A 13,058-nucleotide genomic window follows, 5' to 3' on the forward strand; every position below is an offset into this window, starting at 1 on the left:
GTATTTAGCGATAGTCAGGCACACAAATATGAACAAGAACGATAGGTTGCGGATGCAACCCCGGTTCCCTGAAAGAGAAAATTCTCTTTCAGGGAACCGGGGTTGCATCCGCAACCTATCGTTCCCTTTCAAGTCGAAAATAACCATCAACATGGGATACAGTGAACCCTAGCTGTCGCGAGGGAGGATTCTCGGCAGTAGGACAGACTTACGTCATAACGCAACTGCGTAGGCAGTACATCTAGGCATATGCGGAGCTGCGCCTCAGCGTCTATGCTCGTAATGACACCTGTCTTAAAGGTGGAACAGTCAACACCATGCTATCAACCACTCTATACGTCCGCATCCTGAGGCGTCGTAGAGTGTAAAACAGATGCTCCAAACAGTGGAGCAGAGGAATCCAGTACATTTAACCTGTAAAACCTCATTAAAGTATGCGGCGTAGCCCAACTGGCTGCCGCGCAAATATCAGACACCGGCACCCCTCGAAAGAGGGCCCAGGATGTCGCCATACCTTTGGTAGAATGCGCCTTCAACTGCCCTAGTGGTGGAAGGCCTGCAGATTCATACGCTAATTTAATAGCATCCACTATCCAGTGGGAAAGGCGCTGTTTAGACAGCGGCTGACCCAAAGATCTAGAACCATGGCATATGAACAACTGTTCTGTCTGCCTCACAGTCTTTGTACGGTCAATATAACACCTCAATGCCCTCACGGGGCAGAGCATGTGTAACCGCTCTTCCTCTGGGGAAGAAAAAGGAGGAGGATGGAACGCCATCAACTCGACTGACTGGTTCATGTGGAACGGGGATATAACCTTTGGTAAAAAGGCCGGATTAGGGCGCATGGAGACCTTAGAACCGTCTCCTGCAAAACGAGTACAAGAAGGATGCACTGAAAGTGCATGTAACTCGCTCACGCGTTTTGCTGATACCACAGCCAGCAAAAATGCAGTCTTAATAGATATGAGCTTCATATCCACGCTGTGGAGAGGCTCAAACGGTGCCTTGGTAAGGGCTTCTAGCACCACATCAAGGCTCCACGACGGTAAACTGGTCGTTCTTGGAGGCCGCAAGCGTCTTGCGCCTTTCAGAAACTGAGATGCCAAAAAATGGCAACCAGGTGATAAACCGTCAATGCGTACATGACAAGCCGAAATGGCGGCTAAATACACTTTAAGTGTAGAAGGAGATTTCCCTTCATCCAGCAGTTTCTGCAGAAACTGCAATATTACTGCCATAGGACAGGAGACTGGGTCGTGGCTCTCAGCCAGACACCAACTCTGAAACAACTGCCACTTATACGCATACTGCGACCTAGTAGAGGGCACTCTCGCACTCTGGATGGTCGATATAGATGCGCTCTACCACCCGAGGGTGAAGACGCCATTCGCCCGCAAGAGGACCTCCTCTGGACAGGAGATCCGCTGCGTAATTGACTCTGCCCGGCAGATGAACTGCACGCAGAGAGGCTAAACGCGGTTGAGCCCAGAGCAACAGCCGCGTTACCATCCGGTGAAGACCGGTGGACCGCAATCCGCCCTGGCGATTGATATACGCCACTACTGTGGTGTTGTCTGACCGCACTAACACGTGCTTGTCTAGAAGCACTGGCAAGAAGTGCCAAAGGGCGAGGTCCACTGCTCTGAGTTCCAGAGCGTTGATGTGGGCTGACCTCCAGGGTCCTGACCACACTCCACGGGTCCCTGTCCCGTTCCAGACTGCCCCCCAACCTTGGTTGGAAGCGTCGGTCGTGATAACTTCCCTTCGGAAGATGGGACCCAAGCGCACGCCCTGGCGGATGTTCGACTGAACTTTCCACCAGCGTAATGCTTCCCAGCAGGTTCGGGATACCCTCAACCTGCGGTGCTTGTCTCTCCGCGGGTGCAACGCGAAGGCATTGAACCAGGCCTGCAGAGGTCTCTGGTGTAGTAAGCCCAAAGGAAGGGCTTGCGAGGCGGCAGCCATCAACCCCAGCATGCGCTGACAGAGCTCCATGCTGACTGTTTCTCTCAACCTGAATAGGGAGAGACACCGCTCTAATGAGGCAACTCTTTGTGTCGATAGGGTTGCTGCCATGGACACTGAGTCCAGATGCAGACCCAAAAACTCGGTCTGTTGGCTGGGCACGAGGCGGCTCTTGTCTGGATTGACCTTCAGACCTAGCCGCTGAAGATGGTCTGTAACCATCACTGTGTGCTGTGCCAGCTGCTCCTTTGACTGCGCGCAGACGAGCCAGTCGTCCAGATAGTTCAGCAGTCGGACGCCTTGAGCACACAAAGGAGCTAAAATGGCGTCCATACACTTCGAAAAGGTTCGAGGAGCTAGAGACAGGCCGAATGGCAGGACGCAAAACTCGTAGACCCTGCTCTGGAATGCGAATCGTAGATACTTCGTGTGACCCGGATAGATGGGAACGTGAAAGTACGCATCTGTCAGATCTATGGTGGTAAACCAGTCGCCCTGCCGGACAGACTGGACAATGTGCCTGTGCGTGAGCATCTTGAACGACAACACCCGTAGGTATTTGTTCAGTACACGCAGGTCTAGAATAGGGCGGAGCCCGCCGTCCTTCTTTGGCACAAGGAAGTACTTGGAGTAGAACCCCTGGTCGGTCAGAGCAGGGTCTACTAGTTGAATGGCACGCTTCCTGAGCAATGCCTGTATTTCCACATTCAGAGCTGAGGACTGAACCACGTCCTTCACCACAGTTACCACCACCCCCCTGAAGGGGGGGGGGGTTTAACCGGAACTGAAGGGTGTACCCGGTGAGTATAGTTTTGCGCACCCAGATATCGCTGGTGCATTGTTGCCAAAACAGAAGCTGTGGAACAGTGTAGGGTTGGGCTAATGGCTGCCTGGTTTTCTCAGGGCTGCTTAGGCTTCGCTCGCTCACGAGGGGCCTGGCCAGAGCCACGAGGGCGTGGTCTGCCGCCTCCTCTAGGTCGCCACCCTGTGCGCTGCGGTCGTCCCCTTGGGATTTGGCCACGCGCTGCTGTATCCGCCGGGGAGGTCTTAGTACCCCCTGGACGGGGCTGGTGTTGCGGTGGTGTTCTATGCCACTGATGTTCTTGTGGGCGTTTGACCTGGAAAGGCCTACGCGGCCATATTGTAGCCAACTGCTGTGATGCCTCTCTAGCCTTAGCTGAGCTTTGCAGCATCTCTTCCAAAGCTGGGCCAAATGTGTGCCCCGGTGTAATTGGGGCATCCAACAAGGGAGCTTTGTCATGCTCCTGGACTCTCGCCTGCGAGAGCCAGAGCTGTCGTCTGGCCACCACCAGAGACGCGATGCTCCTGCCCTGGGCCCGCGCGTTAAGCTGGGCTAGCTTGACCAGCAGCTGGGCAACTAGCCCCAACTCCACTCTCAGAGACACCGAAGGGTAGTCTGGGAGATCCTTTATTAGCGCAGCCTGATAAACTGAGAGGAGGCTGGCCAGATTGGACAGCCTAACTGCCTCTGTAGCCGCCGAATAGCCCCTCTTGAGGTGCACCTCAGTGATCCTGCACTGCTTGTTAGGGCAGGTGGGGTCTTTCACCAACCCAGAGAGTGTTGGTGACTTCACCAACGCTGCGAACGCAGCGCCAACTGGCGGAAATGACGCCAGACCCGCTTCACTCGCACCTTGCATGGTAAAGGCAGCCGCCTTACGCGAGGTTGCCGGGGCGGAGGCTGGAGTCCCCCAAGTGGACTGCACCTCCTTAACAAAGTCTGGGAAGGCTGGAAGCATCCTAGACTGCTGGCCCTGTGCCAAAGGCGACTCAAAAAGAGAGCGCCTAGGTTCTTCAGTGGCAGGCCATTCTAAGCCCAGGTGGCGAGTCGCCCGCTCTACTAGGGACCATAAAGAGTCATCTACGCCTACCTCCATCTCAGACTCTGAGTGGTGGGACGTGAGCTCTGCCTCCACACTATCCTCTCCGTGGAGAGGCTCACCCTCTGATGCATCTCGAGAGATAGCATCCACGTCCCATGCGTCCTGTTGCGCAACTGGAACGGACAGGGGTTGTGGTAGGATGATCGGCTGGTTGACAGCCGGTCTGACTGGCTCCTCTGCGGCCCGAGCTGTGGCCAGGGACATGAGCAGCGATTGCTGCCCCATCATAAGGTCCATAAACTGAGACATCTTATTAGTAAGCTCAGTTACACCACCTCGCCTGTCGCGACGAGGAGAACGGGAACGTCCTCTCCTTCGGGGCGATCTAGAGCGGGATCTCGAGATCTGACGGGGGCGTTCGCCGCGAGGAGAAGGGCCTCGCCTTACAGAAAGGCTGTGGGAGCGGTCTCTCTTGCGCCTAACGTCAGGAGATCGTTGACCAGGGGTAACCTGGGAAGGCGAACTCCTGGAAAAAGGCAGCTTCGCTGGCGGGGAAGCCAAAGAAGGCTGCGGGGCGGAAAGGGTGTGTGACGACCCAGATGAAGGGGAGCGATCCCCGACTGCTCTCCTCGCCCTACGACGCAGAGTGCGCGTCTGAAAGCTTGCACATAACGTGCAAAAGGCTTTATCTGCCAAAGCAGATGCCGCATGCTCCGGCCCCAGACAGGACACGCAGTCCTCATGCGGGTCATTAGCCGGTAACTTCGTCCCACAGGTGACACAGCGGTGAAATGACATGGTGCAGCACGTTGTATGCCGAAGCGTACCGTGCCAGTAATAGGAGCGTCGAGCGTTAAGCACTGAGCACCAAGCGAACAGCTTTAAGGTGCGTTGAGGCGCGTGCACCAAGCACTGAAAAGACAAACGCCAAGTGCGTGCACTGAAGCACCGAGCGTCGAGGTGCGTGCACCAAAGGTGCGTGCACCGAGCACCGAGCGTCGAGGTGCGTGCACCGAGGCACCGAGCACCGAGCGTCGAGGTACGTGCACCGAGGCACCGAGCGTCGAGGTGCGTGCACCAAGGCACCGAGCACCGAGCGTCGAGGCGCGTGCACCGAGGCACCGAGCGCCGAGCGTCGAGGTGCGTGCACCGAGCACCGAGCGTCGAGGTGCGTGCACCGAGGCACCGAGCACCGAGCGTCGAGGTGCGTGCACCGAGGCACCGAGCACCGAGTGTCGAGGTGCGTGCACCGAGGCACCGAGCACCGAGGTGCGTGCACCGAGCACCGAGCGTCGAGGTGTGTGCACCGAGGCACCGAGCACCGAGCATCGAGGTGCGTGCACCGAGGCACCGAGCACCGAGTGTCGAGGTGCGTGCACCGACGCACCGAGCACCGAGCGTCGACGTGCGTGCACCGAGGCACCGAGCGCCGAGCGTCGAGGTGCGTGCACCGAGCACCGAGCGTCGAGGTGCGTGCACCGAGGCACCGAGTACCGAGCGTCGAGGTGCGTGCACCGAGGCACCGAGCACCGAGCGTCGAGGTGCGTGCACCGAGGCACCGAGCACTGAGGTGCATGCACCGAGCACCAAGCGTCGAGGTGCGTGCACCGAGGCACCAAGCACCGAGCATCGAGGTGCGTGCACCGAGGCACCGAGCACCGAGTGTCGAGGTGCGTGCACCGACGCACCGAGCACCGAGCGTCGACGTGCGTGCACCGAGGCACCGAGCACCGAGCGTCGAGGTGCGTGCACCGAGCACCGAGCATCGAGGTGCGTGCACCGAGGCACCGAGCACCGAGCTTCGTTGATATTGTAGTACAAACTACGCTAATTATAGATGAAAGTATTTACGTAAACGCTTTCTTTCGGTGAAAGACCGCGTGGCCTAATGGATAAGGCGTCTGACTTCGAATCAGAAGATTGAGGGTTCGAGTCCCTTCGTGGTTGTTTTTTTTTATTTTAGATTTTATTTATTAATTGTGTAACTTGTATTTCAGATCAAATAATACAATGTAAGTCAGTGTACATGTTTCTGCGTTTTAAAAAGTGATATAGGCTCTTTTCCTTTGGTGTGGTAAGGAAAATAATTTAACTTAAATATAGAAATATGTTCTACATCAGTGTGATCTCGTTAGAAATGTACCTAATGTATAGTCCAGTATATGTCAAATGATCAATTCCTTACGTAGATTCCTTCTATCGCAGATGAATCAACTACAAGCTGTGCAGCTTCACTATTTGCTGTACGGGACGCGTCGTGTCGCAGCACTTTTGACTGCGCAAAGTAGTCACAGCTGTTGTTCACACTTTAAATACAGATTGCATTCGCAAAATTGGATACATTTACATTTAAAGTAAATGTGCTGAGTTTGTACCTCTTATCAAGAGGTTTTAAAAGCGACCTCGTTGGTACATCCGTCCTCTCAACCAACAGGGAACCCGAAAGGGAGAATTTCAAACATTTGTCGCACTGAGACCCTCGACTCTGACCAGAAATGATGTCGGAGTCTGAAGTCTGGACGGTAAAGTTTTGTACTCTAAAGTAACATTTAAACTTGCCAGCAGTCAAAAGCAAGTCTTTATATTATTGGTTCTGGTGTACTATTTAAAAGCTCTTGTGTATGTTGATGTAGCTAAACCTACATTTGGACAACTTTCCGTGAATTCTTGTTTTTTTGCCGCACCTTGCCAGTAAAACGAACTAAAAAGTACTGCATCAAAATCATAGCCTTATAACAAACTAATTAGACCAATGTCTGATTTTATTCATGTTTTCATCGTATAGCACAGATTCATAGAGGTGTTTTTTGTTAAGCTTTCATTTCAGTTAGAAGTTAAAATATTTACCCTTTACACACCAGCTGTTAGTTAACTTTCACATTTCTTCAATGTTATTAGCAGTCAGCTCCAGTGAATATGTAATCTTAGTATTGATGTTACCTGAGAAATAATCTTTTGTCGCACATCTTCAGGAATCCAATCAGCTGTTTGTATGTGGAACCGGACTTCAGCTTGTGTGTTTACTAGAACAAAATGTGAAAAATGTACTATAACACAACAGTAGCTGACTCTCTGTAACCTGTGATGTTGTTGCCTGTCTAGTTAACTCTGTGGAGAATGCTTCCCCACAACAGTGCTCCTGATCACCATGTACATTAAACATGCTTGTGAATATTTTAACAAAGACTTCCATTTCCATACCTTTATTAACATTCTGGCCCCCAGGGCCACTGCTTCGACAGTAGGTAATGGTGAGGCGATCTACACAAAAACAAAAGGTGCACGTCAGTAAACATGCTTCACAATAACATGCTTTATAAAAAGTAGTAATTCAATGCAACACTATTATGTCATAGCAGTGAAGGATGGTGGATTGTGATACAGTCTGAACGAAGACAAGCTTTTCCAAACTAGTCTGGACTTATTACAGTTTTTAAAGCTCTGGATTCCCGGATCCAAGTCATTGTAAACATATTCGGCTGCTTTCACAGCCCGATTCAAACCAATCTTGGACTGTGTAATGTTACCCTGGGTAAGGTAGTCCAAGATTAGTGCTAATTAAAACAATCGCAGTAGAAACTCTTACACACACAACAACAACAAAAAGAATAATAATAAAATGATGTATTTATTACAGTTACGTGGCCAAGGCGTAAATATGGGTTCCATGGTGTAATGGTTAGCACTCTGGACTCTGAATCCAGCGATCCGAGTTCAAATCTCGGTGGGACCTTCGTTTCAGTGCATTATTATTCTTAAGTTATTAAAAAGTGTTTCGTAGAACTGACGTTTCTATCATAATAAATGCTGAGAAATTCACTGCAAAGTTGTGGGATGGCACCTTTTAGCCATAAAATCTAAAGTATAAAACCCTCAGAAATACTTTTATTTGCTTTTGTCTGCTTTTGCAACCTGTACTGAAAAATCCGAGGTGACCATAAAAAGCTTGCAGAGTACAGTACAGGTAAAAAGGTAAAGCGTTAATAATTTTTTTTGGGGTTACCTTTCATTCTGTATTTAACGATAGTCAGGCACACAAATATGAGCAAGAACGGTATTTTATTTAGGAGCCCCAGTGGCCTAATGGATAAGGCACTGGCCTCCTAAGCCAGGGATTGTGGGTTCGAGTCCCATCTGGGGTGTAACGTGTATGTTTTTTTTTTCTCACGACAGTTTTATAATAAACTTTCCAGACGTTTCCCCTCTCTTCAGCTATGATTCATCAAAATAAATAAACATATATTTCAACATGGTTAGCGTCAGTAACCATTTAAACACGGTGTCTGGTAAAGGCAATTTAACCTTACCACCCTAAAGTAACGTTAACCGCTATGATTAAATAGTAGTCCATTATATTAATTAATTTAACAGTATCTTATTAAACATTTGACAACTGAGCAAAAGCAGAGTGGCGCAGCGGAAGCGTGCTGGGCCCATAACCCAGAGGTCGATGGATCGAAACCATCCTCTGCTAGATTTTTTTTGTCAGTTTGTATTTCAGCCGCTTTTATATATATTTCATATTAACAATCACATACCGGTATGTATTGTTTATAAAACCATTACTTCACAGAAGCGTCAGTCAATTCCATTTGTGCCCTGAGTACGAGGGGCGGGGCATCACTCAGCAATAGGAAAATAACAGACAAGAGGCAGCGCCAATTGGGTAAGCACATAGCTTTAGGGTATGGGCGGGGCTACTGGCTGCTTTTTTAATTCCGTACCTCTTTGGGACTGTGGTAGTTCTGTACTTGTTTGCTTTGTTATGAAAAAATATTGTTGATATTGTAGTACAAACTACGCTAATTATAGATGAAAGTATTTACGTAAACGCTTTCTTTCGGTGAAAGACCGCGTGGCCTAATGGATAAGACGTCTGACTTCGAATCAGAAGATTGAGGGTTCGAGTCCCTTCGTGGTCGTTTTTTTTATTTTAGATTTTATTTATTAATTGTGTAACTTGTATTTCAGATCAAATAATACAATGTAAGTCAGTGTACATGTTTCTGCGTTTTAAAAAGTGATATAGGCTCTTTTCCTTTGGTGTGGTAAGGAAAATAATTTAACTTAAATATAGAAATATGTTCTAGATCAGTGTGATCTCCTTAGAAATGTACCTAATGTATAGTCCAGTATATGTCAAATGATCAATTCCTTACGTAGATTCCTTCTATCGCAGGTGAATCAACTACAAGCTGTGCAGCTTCACTATTTGCTGTACGGGACGCGTCGTGTCGCAGCACTTTTGACTGCGCAAAGTGGTCACAGCTGTTGTTCACACTTTAAATACAGATTGCATTCGCAAAATTGGATACATTTACATTTAAAGTAAATGTGCTGAGTTTGTACCTCTTATCAAGAGGTTTTAAAAGCGACATCGTTGGTACATCCGTCCTCTCAACCAACAGGGAACCCGAAAGGGAGAATTTCAAACATTTGTCGCACTGAGACCCTCGACTCTGACCAGAAATGATGTCGGAGTCTGAAGTCTGGACGGTAAAGTTTTGTACTCTAAAGTAACATTTAAACTTGCCAGCAGTCAAAAGCAAGTCTTTATATTATTGGTTCTGGTGTACTATTTAAAAGCTCTTGTGTATGTTGATGTAGCTAAACCTACATTTGGACAACTTTCCGTGAATTCTTGTTTTTTTGCCGCACCTTGCCAGTAAAACGAACTAAAAAGTACTGCATCAAAATCATAGCCTTATAACAAACTAATTAGACCAATGTCTGATTTTATTCATGTTTTCATCGTATAGCACAGATTCATAGAGGTGTTTTTTGTTAAGCTTTCATTTCAGTTAGAAGTTAAAATATTTACCCTTTACACACCAGCTGTTAGTTAACTTTCACATTTCTTCAATGTTATTAGCAGTCAGCTCCAGTGAATATGTAATCTTAGTATTGATGTTACCTGAGAAATAATCTTTTGTCGCACATCTTCAGGAATCCAATCAGCTGTTTGTATGTGGAACGGGACTTCAGCTTGTGTGTTTACTAGAACAAAATGTGAAAAATGTACTATAACACAACAGTAGCTGACTCTCTGTAACCTATGATGTTGTTGCCTGTCTAGTTAACTCTGTGGAGAATGCTTCCCCACAACAGTGCTCCTGATCACCCTGTACATTAAACATGCTTGTGAATATTTTAACAAAGACTTCCATTTCCATACCTTTATTAACATTCTGGCCTCCAGGGCCACTGCTTCGACAGTAGGTAATGGTGAGGCGATCTACACAAAAACAAAAGGTGCACGTCAGTAAACATGCTTCACAATAACATGCTTTATAAAAAGTAGTAATTCAATGCAACACTATTATGTCATAGCAGTGAAGGATGGGGGATTGTGATACAGTCTGAACGAAGACAAGCTTTTCCAAACTAGTCTGGACTTATTACAGTTTTTAAAGCTCTGGATTCCCGGATCCAAGTCATTGTAAACATATTCGGCTGCTTTCACAGCCCGATTAAAACCAATCTTGGACTGCGTAATGTTACCCTGGGTAAGGTAGTCCAAGATTAGTGCTAATTAAAACAATCGCAGTAGAAACGCTTACACACAAAAAAAAAAGAGAATTAAAATAAAATGATGTATTTATTACAGTTACGTGGCCAAGGCGTAAATATGGGTTCCATGGTGTAATGGTTAGCACTCTGGACTCTGAATCCAGCGATCCGAGTTCAAATCTCGGTGGGACCTTCGTTTCAGTGCATTATTATTCTTAAGTTATTAAAAAGTGTTTCGTCGAACTGACGTTTCTATCATAATAAATGCTGAGAAATTCACTGCAAAGGTGTGGGATGGCACCTTTTAGCCATAAAATCTAAAGTATAAAACCCTCAGAAATACTTTTATTTGCTTTTGTCTGCTTTTGCAACCTGTACTGAAAAATCCGAGGTGACCATAAAAAGCTTGCAGAGTACAGTACAGGTAAAAAGGTAAAGCGTTAATAATTTTTTTTTTTGGGTTACCTTCCATTCTGTATTTAGCGATAGTCAGGCACACAAATATGAGCAAGAACGGCATTTTCTTTAGGAGCCCCAGTGGCCTAATGGATAAGGCACTGGCCTCCTAAGCCAGGGATTGTGGGTTCGAGTCCCATCTGGGGTGTAACGTGTATGTTTTTTTTTTTCTCACGACTGTTTTATAATAAACTTTCCAGACGTTTCCCCTCTCTTCAGCTATTATTCATAAAAATGAATAAACATATATTTCAACATGGTTAGCGTCAGTAACCATTTAAACACGGTGTCTGGTAAAGGCAATTTAACCTTACCACCCTAAAGTAACGTTAACCGCTATGATTAAATAGTAGTCCATTATATTAATTAATTTAACAGTATCTTATTAAACATTTGACAACTGAGCAAAAGCAGAGTGGCGCAGCGGAAGCGTGCTGGGCCCATAACCCAGAGGTCGATGGATCGAAACCATCCTCTGCTAGATTTTTTTTGTCAGTTTGTATTTCAGCCGCTTTTATATATATTTCATATTAACAATCACATACCGGTATGTATTGTTTATAAAACCATTACTTCACAGAAGCGTCAGTCAATTCCATTTGTGCCCTGAGTACGAGGGGCGGGGCATCACTCAGCAAAAGGAAAATAACAGACAAGAGGCAGCGCCAATTGGGTAAGCACATAGCTTTAGGGTATGGGCGGGGCTACTGGCTGCTTTTTTAATTCCGTACTTCTTTGGGACTGTGGTAGTGCTGTATGTTTGCTTCGTTATGAACAAACTACGCTAATTATAGAGTAAAGTATTTACGGAAAAGCTCTCTTTCGGTGAAAAACCGCGTGGACTAATGGATAAGGCGTCTGACTTCGAATCAGAAGATTGAGGGTTCGAGTCCCTTCGTGGTCGGTTTTTTATTTTAGATTTTATTTATTAATTGTGTAACTTGTATTTCAGATCAAATAATACAATGTAAGTCAGTGTACATGTTTCTGCGTTTTAAAAAGTGATATAAACTCTTTTTCCTTTAGTGTGGTAAGGAAAATAATTTAACTTAAATATAGAAATATGTTCTACATCAGTGTGATCTCGTTAGAAATGTACCTAATGTATAGTCCAGTATATGTCAAATGATCAATTCCTTACGTAGATTCCTTCAGAGAGGAGAGGAGCAGCAACTGGCTGTGGTTGAGACGGAAAGATTCTGGCTGGGGACAGGTAAGTAAGCTGGGCTGAGTTGAGTGGGGGACGGAGGGGGGTGATTGTGGGACGCCAGAATCACCGTCGAGCCCTCTTGAGGTGTCGTGGGCTAGTCGACGAAACACTGAGGATGGAAGGTGCCCACTTGAAAACCCCAGAGATGTACCCTACTTAGCTCAATCCAGACGGTTGTCATGCTGATGCGCTGGGGAGGCCGCACTTTGGTTGATCCCCGGAGCCAGCATCGCAGCCGTTGTGTGTGCTGATGCGCCAGGGAGGCAAAATAAGCTGATCCCTGGAGTCAGCATTACACTTCAGCCATTAACACCAGACAGAAGGATATCTACATCATCATATGGAAGGAAACGTAAATGGATGGAGACGCATATGGATCACATTAGTTTACTGTAAAGCTACGTCTTAGTTGGTGCTTATCTTGGCGAGAGCCGAGTTCAAATCAGCATGAAGTTTTAACATCTACTCTCGTGTAATGGAAATCATGAAGATCTGGATACGTCCAGTGACTGCTGTGAATAGTGCAGCTGGCAACAAGGGAAAGACCTTGTGACAGCCTGGAGAGACAGCTGACAGGAGGAAAGAGACCCCATTGGGGCTGGTAAGGGTTAGCTACCCTTGTCGGCAGTATCCAGCTCTGTGTTTACAGGATGCTGGAGACACCCGCCCAAGGCTTCTAAGAAATTAAAGAGAAAAATACCCCTAGAGTCTGCGAGAGCTGGGGCGGAAGATGACTCAACGTTGGACAACACGGTTAATGACTTAGGAACGGAAACGGATATGAGTATGGAGAGTACTTCACAAAAGACTAGTTCAAGATCTGCAGTTAACAAAGACATGGAACTCCAGGTTTGTGTCTGCGGCTGGAGCAAGGCGACAACGGTCAGGGGTTTGAAGATTCATCAAGGGAGAATGAAATGCTTGAGGGAGAAGGGACAAGGGCCTCGCATTGATCAGTACTTCTTACGAAGTCAGTCAAGTCAGTCGAATGAAATCCAGCGACAGGAAGCAAACCACAGTTCGCAGGATATCAGCACCCCTGTCATAGATGTGAGGAGGACTTGCATGGA

The 13,058-nt window shown here is 47.3% G+C and overlaps 6 non-coding genes across 6 annotated transcripts; all 6 read left to right on the forward strand.

Moving 5' to 3' along the window:
• The first annotated feature begins 5,686 nt into the window (after nt 1–5,686).
• On the forward strand, nt 5,687–5,759 carry trnar-ucg (transfer RNA arginine (anticodon UCG)). Its single transcript has one exon. It is a non-coding gene; the product is annotated as a tRNA-Arg (tRNA).
• Nucleotides 5,760–7,473: 1,714 nt separating this feature from the next.
• On the forward strand, nt 7,474–7,545 carry trnaq-cug (transfer RNA glutamine (anticodon CUG)). The gene has a single exon. It is a non-coding gene; the product is annotated as a tRNA-Gln (tRNA).
• Nucleotides 7,546–7,881: 336 nt separating this feature from the next.
• trnar-ccu (transfer RNA arginine (anticodon CCU)) lies at nt 7,882–7,954 on the forward strand. Its single transcript has one exon. It is a non-coding gene; the product is annotated as a tRNA-Arg (tRNA).
• A 707-nt stretch (nt 7,955–8,661) lies between these two features.
• trnar-ucg (transfer RNA arginine (anticodon UCG)) lies at nt 8,662–8,734 on the forward strand. The gene has a single exon. It is a non-coding gene; the product is annotated as a tRNA-Arg (tRNA).
• A 1,709-nt stretch (nt 8,735–10,443) lies between these two features.
• Nucleotides 10,444–10,515, forward strand: trnaq-cug (transfer RNA glutamine (anticodon CUG)). The gene has a single exon. It is a non-coding gene; the product is annotated as a tRNA-Gln (tRNA).
• A 338-nt stretch (nt 10,516–10,853) lies between these two features.
• On the forward strand, nt 10,854–10,926 carry trnar-ccu (transfer RNA arginine (anticodon CCU)). The gene has a single exon. It is a non-coding gene; the product is annotated as a tRNA-Arg (tRNA).
• Nucleotides 10,927–13,058: the final 2,132 nt, after the last annotated feature.

Source organism: Acipenser ruthenus, chromosome 17 (assembly GCF_902713425.1).
Source record: "Acipenser ruthenus chromosome 17, fAciRut3.2 maternal haplotype, whole genome shotgun sequence".
NCBI classification, from domain to species: Eukaryota; Metazoa; Chordata; class Actinopteri; order Acipenseriformes; family Acipenseridae; genus Acipenser; species Acipenser ruthenus.